Here is a 16,868-nt window from a genome sequence, read left to right on the forward strand (position 1 = left end):
TCGTATTTTTGGAACGGAGCCGATCGGTCACGTGGGTCCCACGCCTCGCGTACGAAAACAAAGGAGGTTCTGCGTCTTTTAAGACATAAAAGTAGTAAGAATGGATAGTATTTCGGGTGCGATCATACCAGCACTAATGCACCGGATCCCATCAGAACTCCGCAGTTAAGCGTGCTTGGGCGAGAGTAGTACTAGGATGGGTGACCCCCTGGGAAGTCCTCGTGTTGCACCCCCCCTTTTTCGTTGCCCGTTTGCGTTTTTTTAGATTTTACATGCGGTTTTTTTTGTTTTTTTTTTCTTTCTTGCTATTTCTATGCTCGGGTGGCCTCCGGTTCATGGTTCATGGTTTTCGTATTTTTGGAACGGAGCCGATCGGTCACGTGGGTCCCACGCCTCGCGTACGAAAACAAAGGAGGTTCTGCGTCTTTTAAGACATAAAAGCAATAAGCATGGATAGTATTCCGGGTGCGATCATACCAGCACTAATGCACCGGATCCCATAAGAACTCCGCAGTTAAGCGTGCTTGGGTGAGAGTAGTACTAGGATGGGTGACCATCTGGGAAGTCCTCATGTTGCACTCCCCTTTTTCGTTGCCCGTTTGCGTTTTTTTTGATTTTACGCACGGTTTTTTTTTTTTGTTTTTTTTTCTTTCTTGCTATTTCTATGCTCGGGTGGCCTCCGTTTCATGGTTCATGGTTTTCGTATTTTTGAAACGGAGCCGATCGATCACGTGGGTCCCACGCCTCGCGTACGAAAACAAAGGAGGTTCTGCGTCTTTTAAGACATAAAAGCAATAAGCATGGATAGTATTTCGGGTGCGATCATACCAGCACTAATGCACCGGATCCCATCAGAACTCCGCTGTGAAGCGTGCTTGGGCGAGAGTAGTACTAGGATGGGTGACCCCCTGGGAAGTTGTCGTGTTGCACCCCCCTTTTTCGTTGCCCGTTTGCGTTTTTTTAGATTTTACGTGTGGTTTTTTTTGTTTTTTTTTCTTTCTTGCTATTTCTATGCTCGCGTGGCCTCCGCTTCATGGTTCATGGTTTTCGTATTTTTGGAACGGAGCTGATCGGTCACGTGGGTCCCACGCCTCGCGTACGAAAACAAAGGAGGTTCTGCGTCTTTTAAGACATAAAAGCAATAAGCATGGATAGTTATATCGGGTGCGATCATACCAGCACTAATGCACCGGATCCCATCAGAACTCCGCAGTTAAGTGTGCTTGGGCGAGAGTAGTACTAGGATGGGTGACCCCCGGGAAGTCCTCGTGTTGCACCCCCCTTTTTCGTTGCCCGTTTGCGTTTTTTTAGATTTTACGTGCGGTTTTTTTTTTGTTTTTTTTTCTTTCTTGCTATTTCTATGCTCGGGTGGCCTCCGTTTCATGGTTCATGGTTTTTGTATTTTTGGAACGGAGCCGATCGGTCACGTGGGTCCCACGCCTCGCGTACGAAAACAAAGGAGGTTCTGCGTCTTTTAAGACATAAAAGCAATAAGCATGGATAGTATTTCGGGTGCGATCATACCAGCACTAATGCACCGGATCCCATCAGAAATTCGATGTGAAGCGTGCTTGGGCGAGAGTAGTACTAGGATGGGTGACCCCCTGGGAAGTCCTCGTGTTGCACCCCCCCTTTTTCGTTGCCCGTTTGCGTTTTTTAAGATTTTACGTGTGGTTTTTTTTTGTTTTTTTTTCTTTCTTGCTGTTTCTATGCTCGGGTGGCCTCCGCTTCATGGTTGATGCTTTTTGTATTTTTGGAACGGAGCTGATCGGTCACGTGGGTCCTACGCCTCGCGTACGAAAACAAAGGAGGTTCTGCGTCTTTTAAGACATAAAAGCAATAAGCATGGATAGTATTTCGGGTGTGATCATACTAGCACTAATTCACCAGATCCCATCAGAACTCCGCAGTTAAGCGTGCTTGGGCGAGAGTAGTACTAGGATGGTTGACCCCTGGGAAGTCCTCGTGTTGCACCCCCCTTTTTCGTTGCCCGTTTGCGTTTTTTTAGATTTTACGTGCGGTTTTTTTTTGTTTTTTTTTCTTTCTTGCTATTTCTATGCTCGGGTGGCCTCCGTTTCATGGTTCATGGTTTTCGTATTTTTGGAACGGAGCCGATCGGTCACGTGGGTCCCACGCCTCGCGTACGAAAACAAAGGAGGTTCTGCGTCTTTTAAGACATAAAAGCAATAAGCATGGATAGCGGGTGCGATCATACCAACACTAATGCAACGGATCCCATAAGAACTCCGCAGTTAAGCGTGCTTGGGCGAGAGTAGTACTAGGATGGGTGAACCCCTGGGAAGTCCTCGTGTTGCACCCCCTTTTTCGTTGCCCGTTTGCGTTTTTTTAGATTTTACGCGCGGTTTTTTTTTTCTTTCTTGCTATTTCTATGCTCGGGTGGCCTCCGCTTCATGGTTCATGGTTTTCGTATTTTTGGAACGGAGCCGATCGGTCAAGTGGGTCCCACGCCTCACGTACGAAAACAAAGGAGGTTCTGCGTCTTTTAAGACATAAAAGCAATAAGCATGGATAGTATTTCGGGTGCGATCATACCAGCACTAATGCACCGGATCCCATAAGAACTTCGCAATTAAGCGTGCTTGGGCGAGAGTAGTAGTAGGATGGGTGACCCCCTGGGAAGTACTCGTGTTGCACCCCCCTTTTTCGTTGCCCGTTTGCGTTTTTATAGATTTTACGCACGGTTTTTTTTTGTTTTTTTTTTCTTTCTTGCTATTTCTATGCTCGGGTGGCCTCCGTTTCATGGTTCATGGTTTTCGTATTTTTGGAACGGAGCCGATCGGTCACGTGGGTCCCACGCCTCGCGTACGAAAACAAAGGAGGTTCTGCGTCTTTTAAGACATAAAAGCAATAAGCATGGATAGTATTTCGGGTGCGATCATACCAGCACTAATGCACCGGATCCCATAAGAACTCCGCAGTTAAGCGTGCTTGGGCGAGAGTAGTACTAGGATTGGTGAACCCCTCGGAAGTCCTCGTGTTGCACCCCCTTTTTCGTTGCCCGTTTGCGTTTTTTTAGATTTTACGTGCGGTTTTTTTTTGTTTTTTTTGTTTTTTGCTATTTCTATGCTCGGGTGGCCTCCGCTTCATTGGTGATAGTTTTCGTATTTTTGGAACGGAGCCGATCGGTCACGTGGGTCCCACGCCTCGCGTACGAAAACAAAGGAGGTTCTGCGTCTTTTAAGACATAAAAGTAGTAAGAATGGATAGTATTTCGGGTGCGATCATACCAGCACTAATGCACCGGATCCCATCAGAACTCCGCAGTTAAGCGTGCTTGGGCGAGAGTAGTACTAGGATGGGTGACCCCCTGGGAAGTCCTCGTGTTGCACCCCCCCTTTTTCGTTGCCCGTTTGCGTTTTTTTAGATTTTACATGCGGTTTTTTTTGTTTTTTTTTTCTTTCTTGCTATTTCTATGCTCGGGTGGCCTCCGGTTCATGGTTCATGGTTTTCGTATTTTTGGAACGGAGCCGATCGGTCACGTGGGTCCCACGCCTCGCGTACGAAAACAAAGGAGGTTCTGCGTCTTTTAAGACATAAAAGCAATAAGCATGGATAGTATTCCGGGTGCGATCATACCAGCACTAATGCACCGGATCCCATAAGAACTCCGCAGTTAAGCGTGCTTGGGTGAGAGTAGTACTAGGATGGGTGACCATCTGGGAAGTCCTCATGTTGCACTCCCCTTTTTCGTTGCCCGTTTGCGTTTTTTTTGATTTTACGCACGGTTTTTTTTTTTTTGTTTTTTTTTCTTTCTTGCTATTTCTATGCTCGGGTGGCCTCCGTTTCATGGTTCATGGTTTTCGTATTTTTGAAACGGAGCCGATCGATCACGTGGGTCCCACGCCTCGCGTACGAAAACAAAGGAGGTTCTGCGTCTTTTAAGACATAAAAGCAATAAGCATGGATAGTATTTCGGGTGCGATCATACCAGCACTAATGCACCGGATCCCATCAGAACTCCGCTGTGAAGCGTGCTTGGGCGAGAGTAGTACTAGGATGGGTGACCCCCTGGGAAGTTGTCGTGTTGCACCCCCCTTTTTCGTTGCCCGTTTGCGTTTTTTTAGATTTTACGTGTGGTTTTTTTTGTTTTTTTTTCTTTCTTGCTATTTCTATGCTCGCGTGGCCTCCGCTTCATGGTTCATGGTTTTCGTATTTTTGGAACGGAGCTGATCGGTCACGTGGGTCCCACGCCTCGCGTACGAAAACAAAGGAGGTTCTGCGTCTTTTAAGACATAAAAGCAATAAGCATGGATAGTTATATCGGGTGCGATCATACCAGCACTAATGCACCGGATCCCATCAGAACTCCGCAGTTAAGTGTGCTTGGGCGAGAGTAGTACTAGGATGGGTGACCCCCGGGAAGTCCTCGTGTTGCACCCCCCTTTTTCGTTGCCCGTTTGCGTTTTTTTAGATTTTACGTGCGGTTTTTTTTTTTGTTTTTTTTTCTTTCTTGCTATTTCTATGCTCGGGTGGCCTCCGTTTCATGGTTCATGGTTTTTGTATTTTTGGAACGGAGCCGATCGGTCACGTGGGTCCCACGCCTCGCGTACGAAAACAAAGGAGGTTCTGCGTCTTTTAAGACATAAAAGCAATAAGCATGGATAGTATTTCGGGTGCGATCATACCAGCACTAATGCACCGGATCCCATCAGAAATTCGATGTGAAGCGTGCTTGGGCGAGAGTAGTACTAGGATGGGTGACCCCCTGGGAAGTCCTCGTGTTGCACCCCCCCTTTTTCGTTGCCCGTTTGCGTTTTTTAAGATTTTACGTGTGGTTTTTTTTTGTTTTTTTTTCTTTCTTGCTGTTTCTATGCTCGGGTGGCCTCCGCTTCATGGTTGATGCTTTTTGTATTTTTGGAACGGAGCTGATCGGTCACGTGGGTCCTACGCCTCGCGTACGAAAACAAAGGAGGTTCTGCGTCTTTTAAGACATAAAAGCAATAAGCATGGATAGTATTTCGGGTGTGATCATACTAGCACTAATTCACCAGATCCCATCAGAACTCCGCAGTTAAGCGTGCTTGGGCGAGAGTAGTACTAGGATGGTTGACCCCTGGGAAGTCCTCGTGTTGCACCCCCCCTTTTTCGTTGCCCGTTTGCGTTTTTTTAGATTTTACGTGCGGTTTTTTTTTGTTTTTTTTTCTTTCTTGCTATTTCTATGCTCGGGTGGCCTCCGTTTCATGGTTCATGGTTTTCGTATTTTTGGAACGGAGCCGATCGGTCACGTGGGTCCCACGCCTCGCGTACGAAAACAAAGGAGGTTCTGCGTCTTTTAAGACATAAAAGCAATAAGCATGGATAGCGGGTGCGATCATACCAGCACTAATGCAACGGATCCCATAAGAACTCCGCAGTTAAGCGTGCTTGGGCGAGAGTAGTACTAGGATGGGTGAACCCCTGGGAAGTCCTCGTGTTGCACCCCCTTTTTCGTTGCCCGTTTGCGTTTTTTTAGATTTTACGCGCGGTTTTTTTTTTCTTTCTTGCTATTTCTATGCTCGGGTGGCCTCCGCTTCATGGTTCATGGTTTTCGTATTTTTGGAACGGAGCCGATCGGTCAAGTGGGTCCCACGCCTCACGTACGAAAACAAAGGAGGTTCTGCGTCTTTTAAGACATAAAAGCAATAAGCATGGATAGTATTTCGGGTGCGATCATACCAGCACTAATGCACCGGATCCCATAAGAACTTCGCAATTAAGCGTGCTTGGGCGAGAGTAGTAGTAGGATGGGTGACCCCCTGGGAAGTCCTCGTGTTGCACCCCCCTTTTTCGTTGCCCGTTTGCGTTTTTATAGATTTTACGCACGGTTTTTTTTTATTTTTTTTTTCTTTCTTGCTATTTCTATGCTCGGGTGGCCTCCGTTTCATGGTTCATGGTTTTCGTATTTTTGGAACGGAGCCGATCGGTCACGTGGGTCCCACGCCTCGCGTACGAAAACAAAGGAGGTTCTGCGTCTTTTAAGACATAAAAGCAATAAGCATGGATAGTATTTCGGGTGCGATCATACCAGCACTAATGCACCGGATCCCATAAGAACTCCGCAGTTAAGCGTGCTTGGGCGAGAGTAGTACTAGGATTGGTGAACCCCTCGGAAGTCCTCGTGTTGCACCCCCTTTTTCGTTGCCCGTTTGCGTTTTTTTAGATTTTACGTGCGGTTTTTTTTTTGTTTTTTTTGTTTTTTGCTATTTCTATGCTCGGGTGGCCTCCGCTTCATTGGTGATAGTTTTCGTATTTTTGGAACGGAGCCGATCGGTCACGTGGGTCCCACGCCTCGCGTACGAAAACAAAGGAGGTTCTGCGTCTTTTAAGACATAAAAGTAGTAAGAATGGATAGTATTTCGGGTGCGATCATACCAGCACTAATGCACCGGATCCCATCAGAACTCCGCAGTTAAGCGTGCTTGGGCGAGAGTAGTACTAGGATGGGTAACCCCCTGGGAAGTCCTCGTGTTGCACCCCCCCTTTTTCGTTGCCCGTTTGCGTTTTTTTAGATTTTACATGCGTTTTTTTTTGTTTTTTTTTTCTTTCTTGCTATTTCTATGCTCGGGTGGCCTCCGGTTCATGGTTCATGGTTTTCGTATTTTTGGAACGGAGCCGATCGGTCACGTGGGTCCCACGCCTCGCGTACGAAAACAAAGGAGGTTCTGCGTCTTTTAAGACATAAAAGCAATAAGCATGGATAGTATTCCGGGTGCGATCATACCAGCACTAATGCACCGGATCCCATAAGAACTCCGCAGTTAAGCGTGCTTGGGTGAGAGTAGTACTAGGATGGGTGACCATCTGGGAAGTCCTCATGTTGCACTCCCCTTTTTCGTTGCCCGTTTGCGTTTTTTTTGATTTTACGCACGGTTTTTTTTTTTGTTTTTTTTTCTTTCTTGCTATTTCTATGCTCGGGTGGCCTCCGTTTCATGGTTCATGGTTTTCGTATTTTTGAAACGGAGCCGATCGATCACGTGGGTCCCACGCCTCGCGTACGAAAACAAAGGAGGTTCTGCGTCTTTTAAGACATAAAAGCAATAAGCATGGATAGTATTTCGGGTGCGATCATACCAGCACTAATGCACCGGATCCCATCAGAACTCCGCTGTGAAGCGTGCTTGGGCGAGAGTAGTACTAGGATGGGTGACCCCCTGGGAAGTTGTCGTGTTGCACCCCCCTTTTTCGTTGCCCGTTTGCGTTTTTTTAGATTTTACGTGTGGTTTTTTTTGTTTTTTTTTCTTTCTTGCTATTTCTATGCTCGCGTGGCCTCCGCTTCATGGTTCATGGTTTTCGTATTTTTGGAACGGAGCTGATCGGTCACGTGGGTCCCACGCCTCGCGTACGAAAACAAAGGAGGTTCTGCGTCTTTTAAGACATAAAAGCAATAAGCATGGATAGTTATATCGGGTGCGATCATACCAGCACTAATGCACCGGATCCCATCAGAACTCCGCAGTTAAGTGTGCTTGGGCGAGAGTAGTACTAGGATGGGTGACCCCCGGGAAGTCCTCGTGTTGCACCCCCCTTTTTCGTTGCCCGTTTGCGTTTTTTTAGATTTTACGTGCGGTTTTTTTTGTTTTTTTTCTTTCTTGCTATTTCTATGCTCGGGTGGCCTCCGCTTCATGGTTGATGGTTTTCGTATTTTTGGAACGGAGCCGATCGGTCACGTGGGTCCCAAGCCTCGCGTACGAAAACAAAGGAGGTTCTACGTCTTTTAAGACATAAAAGCAATAAGCATGGATAGTATTTCGGGTGCGATCATAGCAGCACTAATGCACCAGATCCCATCAGAACTCCGCTGTGAAGCGTGCTTGGGCGAGAGTAGTACTAGGATGTGTGACCCTCTGGGAAGTCCTCGTGTTGCACCCCCCTTTTTCGTTGCCCGTTTGCGTTTTTTTAGATTTTACGTGCGGTTTTTTTTTGTTTTTTTTTTCTTTCTTGCTATTTCTATGCTCGGGTGGCCTCCGTTTCATGGTTCATGGTTTTCGTATTTTTGGAACGGAGCCGATCGGTCACGTGGGTCCCACGCCTCGCGTACGAAAACAAAGGAGGTTCTGCGTCTTTTAAGACATAAAAGCAATAAGCATGGATAGTATTTCGGGTGCGATCATACCAGCACTAATGCACCGGATCCCATCAGAAATTCGATGTGAAGCGTGCTTGGGCGAGAGTAGTACTAGGATGGGTGACCCCCTGGGAAGTCCTCGTGTTGCACCCCCCCTTTTTCGTTGCCCGTTTGCGTTTTTTAAGATTTTACGTGTGGTTTTTTTTTTTGTTTTTTTTTCTTTCTTGCTATTTCTATGCTCGGGTGGCCTCCGCTTCATGGTTGATGCTTTTTGTATTTTTGGAACGGAGCCGATCGGTCACGTGGGTCCTACGCCTCGCGTACGAAAACAAAGAAGGTTCTGCGTCTTTTAAGACATAAAAGCAATAAGCATGGATAGTATTTCGGGTGCGATCATACTAGCACTAATTCACCAGATCCCATCAGAACTCCGCAGTTAAGCGTGCTTGGGCGAGAGTAGTACTAGGATGGTTGACCCCCTGGGAAGTCCTCGTGTTGCACCCCCCTTTTTCGTTGCCCGTTTGCGTTTTTTTAGATTTTACGTGCGGTTTTTTTTTGTTTTTTTTCTTTCTTGCTATTTCTATGCTCGGGTGGCCTCCGTTTCATGGTTCATGGTTTTCGTATTTTTGGAACGGAGCCGATCGGTCACGTGGGTCCCACGCCTCGCGTACGAAAACAAAGGAGGTTCTGCGTCTTTTAAGACATAAAAGCAATAAGCATGGATAGCGGGTGCAATCATACCAGCACTAATGCAACGGATCCCATAAGAACTCCGCAGTTAAGCGTGCTTGGGCGAGAGTAGTACTAGGATGGGTGAACCCCTGGGAAGTCCTCGTGTTGCACCCCCCTTTTTCGTTGCCCGTTTGCGTTTTTTTAGATTTTACGCGCAGTTTTTTTTTCTTTCTTGCTATTTCTATACTCGGGTGGCCTCCGCTTCATGGTTCATGGTTTTCGTATTTTTGGAACGGAGCCGATCGGTCAAGTGGGTCTCACGCCTCGCGTACGAAAACAAAGGAGGTTCTGCGTCTTTTAAGACATAAAAGCAATAAGCATGGATAGTATTTCGGGTGCGATCATACCAGCACTAATGCACCGGATCCCATCAGAACTCCGCTGTGAAGCGTGCTTGGGCGAGAGTAGTACTAGGATGGGTGACCCCCTGGGAAGTTGTCGTGTTGCACCCCCCTTTTTCGTTGCCCGTTTGCGTTTTTTTAGATTTTACGTGTGGTTTTTTTTGTTTTTTTTTCTTTCTTGCTATTTCTATGCTCGCGTGGCCTCCGCTTCATGGTTCATGGTTTTCGTATTTTTGGAACGGAGCTGATCGGTCACGTGGGTCCCACGCCTCGCGTACGAAAACAAAGGAGGTTCTGCGTCTTTTAAGACATAAAAGCAATAAGCATGGATAGTTATATCGGGTGCGATCATACCAGCACTAATGCACCGGATCCCATCAGAACTCCGCAGTTAAGTGTGCTTGGGCGAGAGTAGTACTAGGATGGGTGACCCCCGGGAAGTCCTCGTGTTGCACCCCCCTTTTTCGTTGCCCGTTTGCGTTTTTTTAGATTTTACGTGCGGTTTTTTTTTTGTTTTTTTTTCTTTCTTGCTATTTCTATGCTCGGGTGGCCTCCGTTTCATGGTTCGTGGTTTTTGTATTTTTGGAACGGAGCCGATCGGTCACGTGGGTCCCACGCCTCGCGTACGAAAACAAAGGAGGTTCTGCGTCTTTTAAGACATAAAAGCAATAAGCATGGATAGTATTTCGGGTGCGATCATACCAGCACTAATGCACCGGATCCCATCAGAAATTCGATGTGAAGCGTGCTTGGGCGAGAGTAGTACTAGGATGGGTGACCCCCTGGGAAGTCCTCGTGTTGCACCCCCCCTTTTTCGTTGCCCGTTTGCGTTTTTTAAGATTTTACGTGTGGTTTTTTTTTGTTTTTTTTTCTTTCTTGCTGTTTCTATGCTCGGGTGGCCTCCGCTTCATGGTTGATGCTTTTTGTATTTTTGGAACGGAGCTGATCGGTCACGTGGGTCCTACGCCTCGCGTACGAAAACAAAGGAGGTTCTGCGTCTTTTAAGACATAAAAGCAATAAGCATGGATAGTATTTCGGGTGTGATCATACTAGCACTAATTCACCAGATCCCATCAGAACTCCGCAGTTAAGCGTGCTTGGGCGAGAGTAGTACTAGGATGGTTGACCCCTGGGAAGTCCTCGTGTTGCACCCCCCTTTTTCGTTGCCCGTTTGCGTTTTTTTAGATTTTACGTGCGGTTTTTTTTTGTTTTTTTTTCTTTCTTGCTATTTCTATGCTCGGGTGGCCTCCGTTTCATGGTTCATGGTTTTCGTATTTTTGGAACGGAGCCGATCGGTCACGTGGGTCCCACGCCTCGCGTACGAAAACAAAGGAGGTTCTGCGTCTTTTAAGACATAAAAGCAATAAGCATGGATAGCGGGTGCGATCATACCAGCACTAATGCAACGGATCCCATAAGAACTCCGCAGTTAAGCGTGCTTGGGCGAGAGTAGTACTAGGATGGGTGAACCCCTGGGAAGTCCTCGTGTTGCACCCCCTTTTTCGTTGCCCGTTTGCGTTTTTTTAGATTTTACGCGCGGTTTTTTTTTTCTTTCTTGCTATTTCTATGCTCGGGTGGCCTCCGCTTCATGGTTCATGGTTTTCGTATTTTTGGAACGGAGCCGATCGGTCAAGTGGGTCCCACGCCTCACGTACGAAAACAAAGGAGGTTCTGCGTCTTTTAAGACATAAAAGCAATAAGCATGGATAGTATTTCGGGTGCGATCATACCAGCACTAATGCACCGGATCCCATAAGAACTTCGCAATTAAGCGTGCTTGGGCGAGAGTAGTAGTAGGATGGGTGACCCCCTGGGAAGTCCTCGTGTTGCACCCCCCTTTTTCGTTGCCCGTTTGCGTTTTTATAGATTTTACGCACGGTTTTTTTTTGTTTTTTTTTTCTTTCTTGCTATTTCTATGCTCGGGTGGCCTCCGTTTCATGGTTCATGGTTTTCGTATTTTTGGAACGGAGCCGATCGGTCACGTGGGTCCCACGCCTCGCGTACGAAAACAAAGGAGGTTCTGCGTCTTTTAAGACATAAAAGCAATAAGCATGGATAGTATTTCGGGTGCGATCATACCAGCACTAATGCACCGGATCCCATAAGAACTCCGCAGTTAAGCGTGCTTGGGCGAGAGTAGTACTAGGATTGGTGAACCCCTCGGAAGTCCTCGTGTTGCACCCCCTTTTTCGTTGCCCGTTTGCGTTTTTTTAGATTTTACGTGCGGTTTTTTTTTGTTTTTTTTGTTTTTTGCTATTTCTATGCTCGGGTGGCCTCCGCTTCATTGGTGATAGTTTTCGTATTTTTGGAACGGAGCCGATCGGTCACGTGGGTCCCACGCCTCGCGTACGAAAACAAAGGAGGTTCTGCGTCTTTTAAGACATAAAAGTAGTAAGAATGGATAGTATTTCGGGTGCGATCATACCAGCACTAATGCACCGGATCCCATCAGAACTCCGCAGTTAAGCGTGCTTGGGCGAGAGTAGTACTAGGATGGGTGACCCCCTGGGAAGTCCTCGTGTTGCACCCCCCCTTTTTCGTTGCCCGTTTGCGTTTTTTTAGATTTTACATGCGGTTTTTTTTGTTTTTTTTTTTCTTTCTTGCTATTTCTATGCTCGGGTGGCCTCCGGTTCATGGTTCATGGTTTTCGTATTTTTGGAACGGAGCCGATCGGTCACGTGGGTCCCACGCCTCGCGTACGAAAACAAAGGAGGTTCTGCGTCTTTTAAGACATAAAAGCAATAAGCATGGATAGTATTCCGGGTGCGATCATACCAGCACTAATGCACCGGATCCCATAAGAACTCCGCAGTTAAGCGTGCTTGGGTGAGAGTAGTACTAGGATGGGTGACCATCTGGGAAGTCCTCATGTTGCACTCCCCTTTTTCGTTGCCCGTTTGCGTTTTTTTTGATTTTACGCACGGTTTTTTTTTTTGTTTTTTTTTCTTTCTTGCTATTTCTATGCTCGGGTGGCCTCCGTTTCATGGTTCATGGTTTTCGTATTTTTGAAACGGAGCCGATCGATCACGTGGGTCCCACGCCTCGCGTACGAAAACAAAGGAGGTTCTGCGTCTTTTAAGACATAAAAGCAATAAGCATGGATAGTATTTCGGGTGCGATCATACCAGCACTAATGCACCGGATCCCATCAGAACTCCGCTGTGAAGCGTGCTTGGGCGAGAGTAGTACTAGGATGGGTGACCCCCTGGGAAGTTGTCGTGTTGCACCCCCCTTTTTCGTTGCCCGTTTGCGTTTTTTTAGATTTTACGTGTGGTTTTTTTTGTTTTTTTTTCTTTCTTGCTATTTCTATGCTCGCGTGGCCTCCGCTTCATGGTTCATGGTTTTCGTATTTTTGGAACGGAGCTGATCGGTCACGTGGGTCCCACGCCTCGCGTACGAAAACAAAGGAGGTTCTGCGTCTTTTAAGACATAAAAGCAATAAGCATGGATAGTTATATCGGGTGCGATCATACCAGCACTAATGCACCGGATCCCATCAGAACTCCGCAGTTAAGTGTGCTTGGGCGAGAGTAGTACTAGGATGGGTGACCCCCGGGAAGTCCTCGTGTTGCACCCCCCTTTTTCGTTGCCCGTTTGCGTTTTTTTAGATTTTACGTGCGGTTTTTTTTGTTTTTTTTCTTTCTTGCTATTTCTATGCTCGGGTGGCCTCCGCTTCATGGTTGATGGTTTTCGTATTTTTGGAACGGAGCCGATCGGTCACGTGGGTCCCAAGCCTCGCGTACGAAAACAAAGGAGGTTCTACGTCTTTTAAGACATAAAAGCAATAAGCATGGATAGTATTTCGGGTGCGATCATAGCAGCACTAATGCACCAGATCCCATCAGAACTCCGCTGTGAAGCGTGCTTGGGCGAGAGTAGTACTAGGATGTGTGACCCTCTGGGAAGTCCTCGTGTTGCACCCCCCTTTTTCGTTGCCCGTTTGCGTTTTTTTAGATTTTACGTGCGGTTTTTTTTGTTTTTTTTTTCTTTCTTGCTATTTCTATGCTCGGGTGGCCTCCGTTTCATGGTTCATGGTTTTCGTATTTTTGGAACGGAGCCGATCGGTCACGTGGGTCCCACGCCTCGCGTACGAAAACAAAGGAGGTTCTGCGTCTTTTAAGACATAAAAGCAATAAGCATGGATAGTATTTCGGGTGCGATCATACCAGCACTAATGCACCGGATCCCATCAGAAATTCGATGTGAAGCGTGCTTGGGCGAGAGTAGTACTAGGATGGGTGACCCCCTGGGAAGTCCTCGTGTTGCACCCCCCCTTTTTCGTTGCCCGTTTGCGTTTTTTAAGATTTTACGTGTGGTTTTTTTTTTTGTTTTTTTTTCTTTCTTGCTATTTCTATGCTCGGGTGGCCTCCGCTTCATGGTTGATGCTTTTTGTATTTTTGGAACGGAGCCGATCGGTCACGTGGGTCCTACGCCTCGCGTACGAAAACAAAGGAGGTTCTGCGTCTTTTAAGACATAAAAGCAATAAGCATGGATAGTATTTCGGGTGCGATCATACTAGCACTAATTCACCAGATCCCATCAGAACTCCGCAGTTAAGCGTGCTTGGGCGAGAGTAGTACTAGGATGGTTGACCCCCTGGGAAGTCCTCGTGTTGCACCCCCCTTTTTCGTTGCCCGTTTGCGTTTTTTTAGATTTTACGTGCGGTTTTTTTTTGTTTTTTTTCTTTCTTGCTATTTCTATGCTCGGGTGGCCTCCGTTTCATGGTTCATGGTTTTCGTATTTTTGGAACGGAGCCGATCGGTCACGTGGGTCCCACGCCTCGCGTACGAAAACAAAGGAGGTTCTGCGTCTTTTAAGACATAAAAGCAATAAGCATGGATAGCGGGTGCAATCATACCAGCACTAATGCAACGGATCCCATAAGAACTCCGCAGTTAAGCGTGCTTGGGCGAGAGTAGTACTAGGATGGGTGAACCCCTGGGAAGTCCTCGTGTTGCACCCCCCTTTTTCGTTGCCCGTTTGCGTTTTTTTAGATTTTACGCGCGGTTTTTTTTTCTTTCTTGCTATTTCTATACTCGGGTGGCCTCCGCTTCATGGTTCATGGTTTTCGTATTTTTGGAACGGAGCCGATCGGTCAAGTGGGTCTCACGCCTCGCGTACGAAAACAAAGGAGGTTCTGCGTCTTTTAAGACATAAAAGCAATAAGCATGGATAGTATTTCGGGTGCGATCATACCAGCACTAATGCACCGGATCCCATAAGAACTTCGCAATTAAGCGTGCTTGGGCGAGAGTAGTACTAGGATGGGTGACCCCCTGGGAAGTCCTCGTGTTGCACCCCCCTTTTTCGTTGCCCGTTTGCGATTTTATAGATTTTACGCACGGTTTTTTTTTGTTTTTTTTTTATTTCTTGCTATTTCTATGCTCGGGTGGCCTCCGTTTCATGGTTCATGGTTTTCGTATTTTTGGAACGGAGCCGATCGGTCACGTGGGTCCCACGCCTCGCGTACGAAAACAAAGGAGGTTCTGCGTCTTTTAAGACATAAAAGCAATAAGCATGGATAGTATTTCGGGTGCGATCATACCAGCACTAATGCACCGGATCCCATAAAAACTCCGCAGTTAAGCGTGCTTGGGCGAGAGTAGTACTAGGATTGGTGAACCCCTGGGAAGTCCTCGTGTTGCACCCCCCTTTTTCGTTGCCCGTTTGCGTTTTTTTAGATTTTACGTGCGGTTTTTTTTTGTTTTTTTGTTTTTTGCTATTTCTATGCTCGGGTGGCCTCCGCTTCATTGGTGATAGTTTTCGTATTTTTGGAACGGAGCCGATCGGTCACGTGGGTCCCACGCCTCGCGTACGAAAACAAAGGAGGTTCTGCGTCTTTTAAGACATAAAAGTAGTAAGAATGGATAGTATTTCGGGTGCGATCATACCAGCACTAATGCACCGGATCCCATCAGAACTCCGCAGTTAAGCGTGTTTGGGCGAGAGTAGTACTAGGATGGGTGACCCCCTGGGAAGTCCTCGTGTTGCACCCCCCTTTTTTCGTTGCCCGTTTGCGTTTTTTTAGATTTTACATGCGGTTTTTTTTGTTTTTTTTTCTTTCTTGCTATTTCTATGCTCGGGTGGCCTCCGCTTCATGGTTCATGGTTTTCGTATTTTTGGAACGGAGCCGATCGGTCACGTGGGTCCCACGCCTCGCGTACGAAAACAAAGGAGGTTCTGCGTCTTTTAAGACATAAAAGCAATAAGCATGGATAGCGGGTGCGATCATACCAGCACTAATGCAACGGATCCCATAAGAACTCCGCAGTTAAGCGTGTTTGGGCGAGAGTAGTACTAGGATGGGTGAACCCCTGGGAAGTCCTCGTGTTGCACCCCCCTTTTTCGTTGCCCGTTTGCGTTTTTTTAGATTTTACGAGCGGTTTTTTTTTTCTTTCTTGCTATTTCTATGCTCGGGTGGCCTCCGCTTCATGGTTCATGGTTTTCGTATTTTTGGAACGGAGCCGATCGGTCAAGTGGGTCTCACGCCTCGCGTACGAAAACAAAGGAGGTTCTGCGTCTTTTAAGACATAAAAGCAATAAGCATGGATAGTATTTCGGGTGCGATCATACCAGCACTAATGCACCGGATCCCATAAGAACTTCGCAATTAAGCGTGCTTGGGCGAGAGTAGTACTAGGATGGGTGACCCCCTGGGAAGTCCTCGTGTTGCACCCCCCTTTTTCGTTGCCCGTTTGCGTTTTTATAGATTTTACGCACGGTTTTTTTTTTCTTTCTTGCTATTTCTATGCTCGGGTGGCCTCCGTTTCATGGTTCATGGTTTTCGTATTTTTGGAACGGAGCCGATCGGTCACGTGGGTCCCACGCCTCGCGTACGAAAACAAAGGAGGTTCTGCGTCTTTTAAGACATAAAAGCAATAAGCATGGATAGTATTTCGGGTGCGATCATACCAGCACTAATGCACCGGATCCCATAAGAACTCCGCAGTTAAGCGTGCTTGGGCGAGAGTAGTACTAGGATTGGTGAACCCCAGGGAAGTCCTCGTGTTGCACCCCCCTTTTTCGTTGCCCGTTTGCGTTTTTTTAGATTTTACGTGCGGTTTTTTTTTGTTTTTTTGTTTTTTGCTATTTCTATGCTCGGGTGGCCTCCGCTTCATTGGTGATAGTTTTCGTATTTTTGGAACGGAGCCGATCGGTCACGTGGGTCCCACGCCTCGCGTACGAAAACAAAGGAGGTTCTGCGTCTTTTAAGACATAAAAGTAGTAAGAATGGATAGTATTTCGGGTGCGATCATACCAGCACTAATGCACCGGATCCCATCAGAACTCCGCAGTTAAGCGTGTTTGGGCGAGAGTAGTACTAGGATGGGTGACCCCCTGGGAAGTCCTCGTGTTGCACCCCCCCTTTTTCGTTGCCCGTTTGCGTTTTTTTAGATTTTACATGCGGTTTTTTTTGTTTTTTTTTTCTTTCTTGCTATTTCTATGCTCGGGTGGCCTCCGCTTCATGGTTCATGGTTTTCGTATTTTTGGAACGGAGACGATCGGTCACGTGGGTCCCACGCCTCGCGTACGAAAACAAAGGAGGTTCTGCGTCTTTTAAGACATAAAAGCAATAAGCATGGATAGTATTCCGGGTGCGATCATACCAGCACTAATGCACCGGATCCCATAAGAACTCCGCAGTTAAGCGTGCTTGGGTGAGAGTAGTACTAGGATGGGTGACCCCCTGGGAAGTCCTCGTGTTGCACCCCCCTTTTTCGTTGCCCG

The 16,868-nt window shown here is 47.0% G+C and overlaps 49 non-coding genes across 49 annotated transcripts; all 49 read left to right on the forward strand.

Annotated features, from left to right (window-relative positions):
• Window positions 1-114: 114 nt before the first annotated feature.
• Window positions 115-233, forward strand: LOC145154761 (5S ribosomal RNA). The gene has a single exon (XR_013735220.1). It is a non-coding gene; the product is annotated as a 5S ribosomal RNA (ribosomal RNA).
• Window positions 234-463: 230 nt separating this feature from the next.
• On the forward strand, window positions 464-582 carry LOC145143763 (5S ribosomal RNA). The gene has a single exon (XR_013724793.1). It is a non-coding gene; the product is annotated as a 5S ribosomal RNA (ribosomal RNA).
• A 232-nt stretch (window positions 583-814) lies between these two features.
• LOC145147908 (5S ribosomal RNA) lies at window positions 815-933 on the forward strand. The gene has a single exon (XR_013728807.1). It is a non-coding gene; the product is annotated as a 5S ribosomal RNA (ribosomal RNA).
• A 229-nt stretch (window positions 934-1,162) lies between these two features.
• On the forward strand, window positions 1,163-1,280 carry LOC145146485 (5S ribosomal RNA). Its single transcript, XR_013727429.1, has one exon. It is a non-coding gene; the product is annotated as a 5S ribosomal RNA (ribosomal RNA).
• A 230-nt stretch (window positions 1,281-1,510) lies between these two features.
• Window positions 1,511-1,629, forward strand: LOC145148806 (5S ribosomal RNA). Its single transcript, XR_013729673.1, has one exon. It is a non-coding gene; the product is annotated as a 5S ribosomal RNA (ribosomal RNA).
• A 230-nt stretch (window positions 1,630-1,859) lies between these two features.
• On the forward strand, window positions 1,860-1,977 carry LOC145150535 (5S ribosomal RNA). The gene has a single exon (XR_013731355.1). It is a non-coding gene; the product is annotated as a 5S ribosomal RNA (ribosomal RNA).
• A 224-nt stretch (window positions 1,978-2,201) lies between these two features.
• On the forward strand, window positions 2,202-2,320 carry LOC145150433 (5S ribosomal RNA). The gene has a single exon (XR_013731259.1). It is a non-coding gene; the product is annotated as a 5S ribosomal RNA (ribosomal RNA).
• A 219-nt stretch (window positions 2,321-2,539) lies between these two features.
• LOC145149892 (5S ribosomal RNA) lies at window positions 2,540-2,658 on the forward strand. The gene has a single exon (XR_013730731.1). It is a non-coding gene; the product is annotated as a 5S ribosomal RNA (ribosomal RNA).
• A 230-nt stretch (window positions 2,659-2,888) lies between these two features.
• Window positions 2,889-3,007, forward strand: LOC145150472 (5S ribosomal RNA). Its single transcript, XR_013731296.1, has one exon. It is a non-coding gene; the product is annotated as a 5S ribosomal RNA (ribosomal RNA).
• Window positions 3,008-3,234: 227 nt separating this feature from the next.
• On the forward strand, window positions 3,235-3,353 carry LOC145154773 (5S ribosomal RNA). The gene has a single exon (XR_013735232.1). It is a non-coding gene; the product is annotated as a 5S ribosomal RNA (ribosomal RNA).
• Window positions 3,354-3,583: 230 nt separating this feature from the next.
• Window positions 3,584-3,702, forward strand: LOC145143764 (5S ribosomal RNA). The gene has a single exon (XR_013724794.1). It is a non-coding gene; the product is annotated as a 5S ribosomal RNA (ribosomal RNA).
• A 233-nt stretch (window positions 3,703-3,935) lies between these two features.
• Window positions 3,936-4,054, forward strand: LOC145147909 (5S ribosomal RNA). The gene has a single exon (XR_013728808.1). It is a non-coding gene; the product is annotated as a 5S ribosomal RNA (ribosomal RNA).
• A 229-nt stretch (window positions 4,055-4,283) lies between these two features.
• LOC145146486 (5S ribosomal RNA) lies at window positions 4,284-4,401 on the forward strand. Its single transcript, XR_013727430.1, has one exon. It is a non-coding gene; the product is annotated as a 5S ribosomal RNA (ribosomal RNA).
• A 231-nt stretch (window positions 4,402-4,632) lies between these two features.
• Window positions 4,633-4,751, forward strand: LOC145148807 (5S ribosomal RNA). The gene has a single exon (XR_013729674.1). It is a non-coding gene; the product is annotated as a 5S ribosomal RNA (ribosomal RNA).
• Window positions 4,752-4,981: 230 nt separating this feature from the next.
• Window positions 4,982-5,099, forward strand: LOC145150536 (5S ribosomal RNA). The gene has a single exon (XR_013731356.1). It is a non-coding gene; the product is annotated as a 5S ribosomal RNA (ribosomal RNA).
• A 225-nt stretch (window positions 5,100-5,324) lies between these two features.
• On the forward strand, window positions 5,325-5,443 carry LOC145149024 (5S ribosomal RNA). Its single transcript, XR_013729886.1, has one exon. It is a non-coding gene; the product is annotated as a 5S ribosomal RNA (ribosomal RNA).
• Window positions 5,444-5,662: 219 nt separating this feature from the next.
• On the forward strand, window positions 5,663-5,781 carry LOC145149378 (5S ribosomal RNA). Its single transcript, XR_013730238.1, has one exon. It is a non-coding gene; the product is annotated as a 5S ribosomal RNA (ribosomal RNA).
• Window positions 5,782-6,011: 230 nt separating this feature from the next.
• Window positions 6,012-6,130, forward strand: LOC145150473 (5S ribosomal RNA). Its single transcript, XR_013731297.1, has one exon. It is a non-coding gene; the product is annotated as a 5S ribosomal RNA (ribosomal RNA).
• A 228-nt stretch (window positions 6,131-6,358) lies between these two features.
• Window positions 6,359-6,477, forward strand: LOC145154417 (5S ribosomal RNA). The gene has a single exon (XR_013734889.1). It is a non-coding gene; the product is annotated as a 5S ribosomal RNA (ribosomal RNA).
• Window positions 6,478-6,707: 230 nt separating this feature from the next.
• Window positions 6,708-6,826, forward strand: LOC145143765 (5S ribosomal RNA). Its single transcript, XR_013724795.1, has one exon. It is a non-coding gene; the product is annotated as a 5S ribosomal RNA (ribosomal RNA).
• Window positions 6,827-7,057: 231 nt separating this feature from the next.
• LOC145147910 (5S ribosomal RNA) lies at window positions 7,058-7,176 on the forward strand. Its single transcript, XR_013728809.1, has one exon. It is a non-coding gene; the product is annotated as a 5S ribosomal RNA (ribosomal RNA).
• A 229-nt stretch (window positions 7,177-7,405) lies between these two features.
• On the forward strand, window positions 7,406-7,523 carry LOC145146488 (5S ribosomal RNA). The gene has a single exon (XR_013727432.1). It is a non-coding gene; the product is annotated as a 5S ribosomal RNA (ribosomal RNA).
• Window positions 7,524-7,750: 227 nt separating this feature from the next.
• Window positions 7,751-7,869, forward strand: LOC145150936 (5S ribosomal RNA). Its single transcript, XR_013731741.1, has one exon. It is a non-coding gene; the product is annotated as a 5S ribosomal RNA (ribosomal RNA).
• A 230-nt stretch (window positions 7,870-8,099) lies between these two features.
• On the forward strand, window positions 8,100-8,218 carry LOC145148808 (5S ribosomal RNA). The gene has a single exon (XR_013729675.1). It is a non-coding gene; the product is annotated as a 5S ribosomal RNA (ribosomal RNA).
• Window positions 8,219-8,450: 232 nt separating this feature from the next.
• On the forward strand, window positions 8,451-8,569 carry LOC145148614 (5S ribosomal RNA). The gene has a single exon (XR_013729492.1). It is a non-coding gene; the product is annotated as a 5S ribosomal RNA (ribosomal RNA).
• A 223-nt stretch (window positions 8,570-8,792) lies between these two features.
• On the forward strand, window positions 8,793-8,911 carry LOC145149148 (5S ribosomal RNA). Its single transcript, XR_013730005.1, has one exon. It is a non-coding gene; the product is annotated as a 5S ribosomal RNA (ribosomal RNA).
• A 219-nt stretch (window positions 8,912-9,130) lies between these two features.
• Window positions 9,131-9,249, forward strand: LOC145147912 (5S ribosomal RNA). Its single transcript, XR_013728811.1, has one exon. It is a non-coding gene; the product is annotated as a 5S ribosomal RNA (ribosomal RNA).
• Window positions 9,250-9,478: 229 nt separating this feature from the next.
• On the forward strand, window positions 9,479-9,596 carry LOC145146490 (5S ribosomal RNA). The gene has a single exon (XR_013727433.1). It is a non-coding gene; the product is annotated as a 5S ribosomal RNA (ribosomal RNA).
• Window positions 9,597-9,826: 230 nt separating this feature from the next.
• Window positions 9,827-9,945, forward strand: LOC145148809 (5S ribosomal RNA). Its single transcript, XR_013729676.1, has one exon. It is a non-coding gene; the product is annotated as a 5S ribosomal RNA (ribosomal RNA).
• Window positions 9,946-10,175: 230 nt separating this feature from the next.
• Window positions 10,176-10,293, forward strand: LOC145150537 (5S ribosomal RNA). Its single transcript, XR_013731357.1, has one exon. It is a non-coding gene; the product is annotated as a 5S ribosomal RNA (ribosomal RNA).
• A 224-nt stretch (window positions 10,294-10,517) lies between these two features.
• Window positions 10,518-10,636, forward strand: LOC145149025 (5S ribosomal RNA). Its single transcript, XR_013729887.1, has one exon. It is a non-coding gene; the product is annotated as a 5S ribosomal RNA (ribosomal RNA).
• A 219-nt stretch (window positions 10,637-10,855) lies between these two features.
• LOC145149379 (5S ribosomal RNA) lies at window positions 10,856-10,974 on the forward strand. The gene has a single exon (XR_013730240.1). It is a non-coding gene; the product is annotated as a 5S ribosomal RNA (ribosomal RNA).
• Window positions 10,975-11,204: 230 nt separating this feature from the next.
• On the forward strand, window positions 11,205-11,323 carry LOC145150474 (5S ribosomal RNA). Its single transcript, XR_013731298.1, has one exon. It is a non-coding gene; the product is annotated as a 5S ribosomal RNA (ribosomal RNA).
• Window positions 11,324-11,550: 227 nt separating this feature from the next.
• Window positions 11,551-11,669, forward strand: LOC145154785 (5S ribosomal RNA). Its single transcript, XR_013735246.1, has one exon. It is a non-coding gene; the product is annotated as a 5S ribosomal RNA (ribosomal RNA).
• Window positions 11,670-11,900: 231 nt separating this feature from the next.
• LOC145143766 (5S ribosomal RNA) lies at window positions 11,901-12,019 on the forward strand. The gene has a single exon (XR_013724796.1). It is a non-coding gene; the product is annotated as a 5S ribosomal RNA (ribosomal RNA).
• Window positions 12,020-12,250: 231 nt separating this feature from the next.
• Window positions 12,251-12,369, forward strand: LOC145147913 (5S ribosomal RNA). The gene has a single exon (XR_013728813.1). It is a non-coding gene; the product is annotated as a 5S ribosomal RNA (ribosomal RNA).
• Window positions 12,370-12,598: 229 nt separating this feature from the next.
• On the forward strand, window positions 12,599-12,716 carry LOC145146491 (5S ribosomal RNA). The gene has a single exon (XR_013727434.1). It is a non-coding gene; the product is annotated as a 5S ribosomal RNA (ribosomal RNA).
• A 227-nt stretch (window positions 12,717-12,943) lies between these two features.
• LOC145150937 (5S ribosomal RNA) lies at window positions 12,944-13,062 on the forward strand. Its single transcript, XR_013731742.1, has one exon. It is a non-coding gene; the product is annotated as a 5S ribosomal RNA (ribosomal RNA).
• Window positions 13,063-13,291: 229 nt separating this feature from the next.
• LOC145148810 (5S ribosomal RNA) lies at window positions 13,292-13,410 on the forward strand. The gene has a single exon (XR_013729677.1). It is a non-coding gene; the product is annotated as a 5S ribosomal RNA (ribosomal RNA).
• Window positions 13,411-13,642: 232 nt separating this feature from the next.
• On the forward strand, window positions 13,643-13,761 carry LOC145148615 (5S ribosomal RNA). The gene has a single exon (XR_013729493.1). It is a non-coding gene; the product is annotated as a 5S ribosomal RNA (ribosomal RNA).
• Window positions 13,762-13,984: 223 nt separating this feature from the next.
• On the forward strand, window positions 13,985-14,103 carry LOC145149149 (5S ribosomal RNA). The gene has a single exon (XR_013730006.1). It is a non-coding gene; the product is annotated as a 5S ribosomal RNA (ribosomal RNA).
• A 219-nt stretch (window positions 14,104-14,322) lies between these two features.
• Window positions 14,323-14,441, forward strand: LOC145147983 (5S ribosomal RNA). The gene has a single exon (XR_013728880.1). It is a non-coding gene; the product is annotated as a 5S ribosomal RNA (ribosomal RNA).
• Window positions 14,442-14,671: 230 nt separating this feature from the next.
• On the forward strand, window positions 14,672-14,790 carry LOC145150716 (5S ribosomal RNA). Its single transcript, XR_013731523.1, has one exon. It is a non-coding gene; the product is annotated as a 5S ribosomal RNA (ribosomal RNA).
• Window positions 14,791-15,017: 227 nt separating this feature from the next.
• Window positions 15,018-15,136, forward strand: LOC145155196 (5S ribosomal RNA). The gene has a single exon (XR_013735649.1). It is a non-coding gene; the product is annotated as a 5S ribosomal RNA (ribosomal RNA).
• A 224-nt stretch (window positions 15,137-15,360) lies between these two features.
• LOC145149940 (5S ribosomal RNA) lies at window positions 15,361-15,479 on the forward strand. The gene has a single exon (XR_013730776.1). It is a non-coding gene; the product is annotated as a 5S ribosomal RNA (ribosomal RNA).
• Window positions 15,480-15,699: 220 nt separating this feature from the next.
• LOC145147984 (5S ribosomal RNA) lies at window positions 15,700-15,818 on the forward strand. Its single transcript, XR_013728881.1, has one exon. It is a non-coding gene; the product is annotated as a 5S ribosomal RNA (ribosomal RNA).
• Window positions 15,819-16,038: 220 nt separating this feature from the next.
• On the forward strand, window positions 16,039-16,157 carry LOC145150280 (5S ribosomal RNA). Its single transcript, XR_013731099.1, has one exon. It is a non-coding gene; the product is annotated as a 5S ribosomal RNA (ribosomal RNA).
• Window positions 16,158-16,384: 227 nt separating this feature from the next.
• Window positions 16,385-16,503, forward strand: LOC145155197 (5S ribosomal RNA). Its single transcript, XR_013735650.1, has one exon. It is a non-coding gene; the product is annotated as a 5S ribosomal RNA (ribosomal RNA).
• A 230-nt stretch (window positions 16,504-16,733) lies between these two features.
• On the forward strand, window positions 16,734-16,852 carry LOC145144042 (5S ribosomal RNA). The gene has a single exon (XR_013725063.1). It is a non-coding gene; the product is annotated as a 5S ribosomal RNA (ribosomal RNA).
• Window positions 16,853-16,868: the final 16 nt, after the last annotated feature.

The sequence above is a fragment of the Lactuca virosa genome, chromosome 1 (genome assembly GCF_052849685.1).
Source record: "Lactuca virosa cultivar CGN04683 chromosome 1, Lactuca_virosa_CGN04683_v6, whole genome shotgun sequence".
Taxonomy (NCBI): domain Eukaryota; kingdom Viridiplantae; phylum Streptophyta; class Magnoliopsida; order Asterales; family Asteraceae; genus Lactuca; species Lactuca virosa.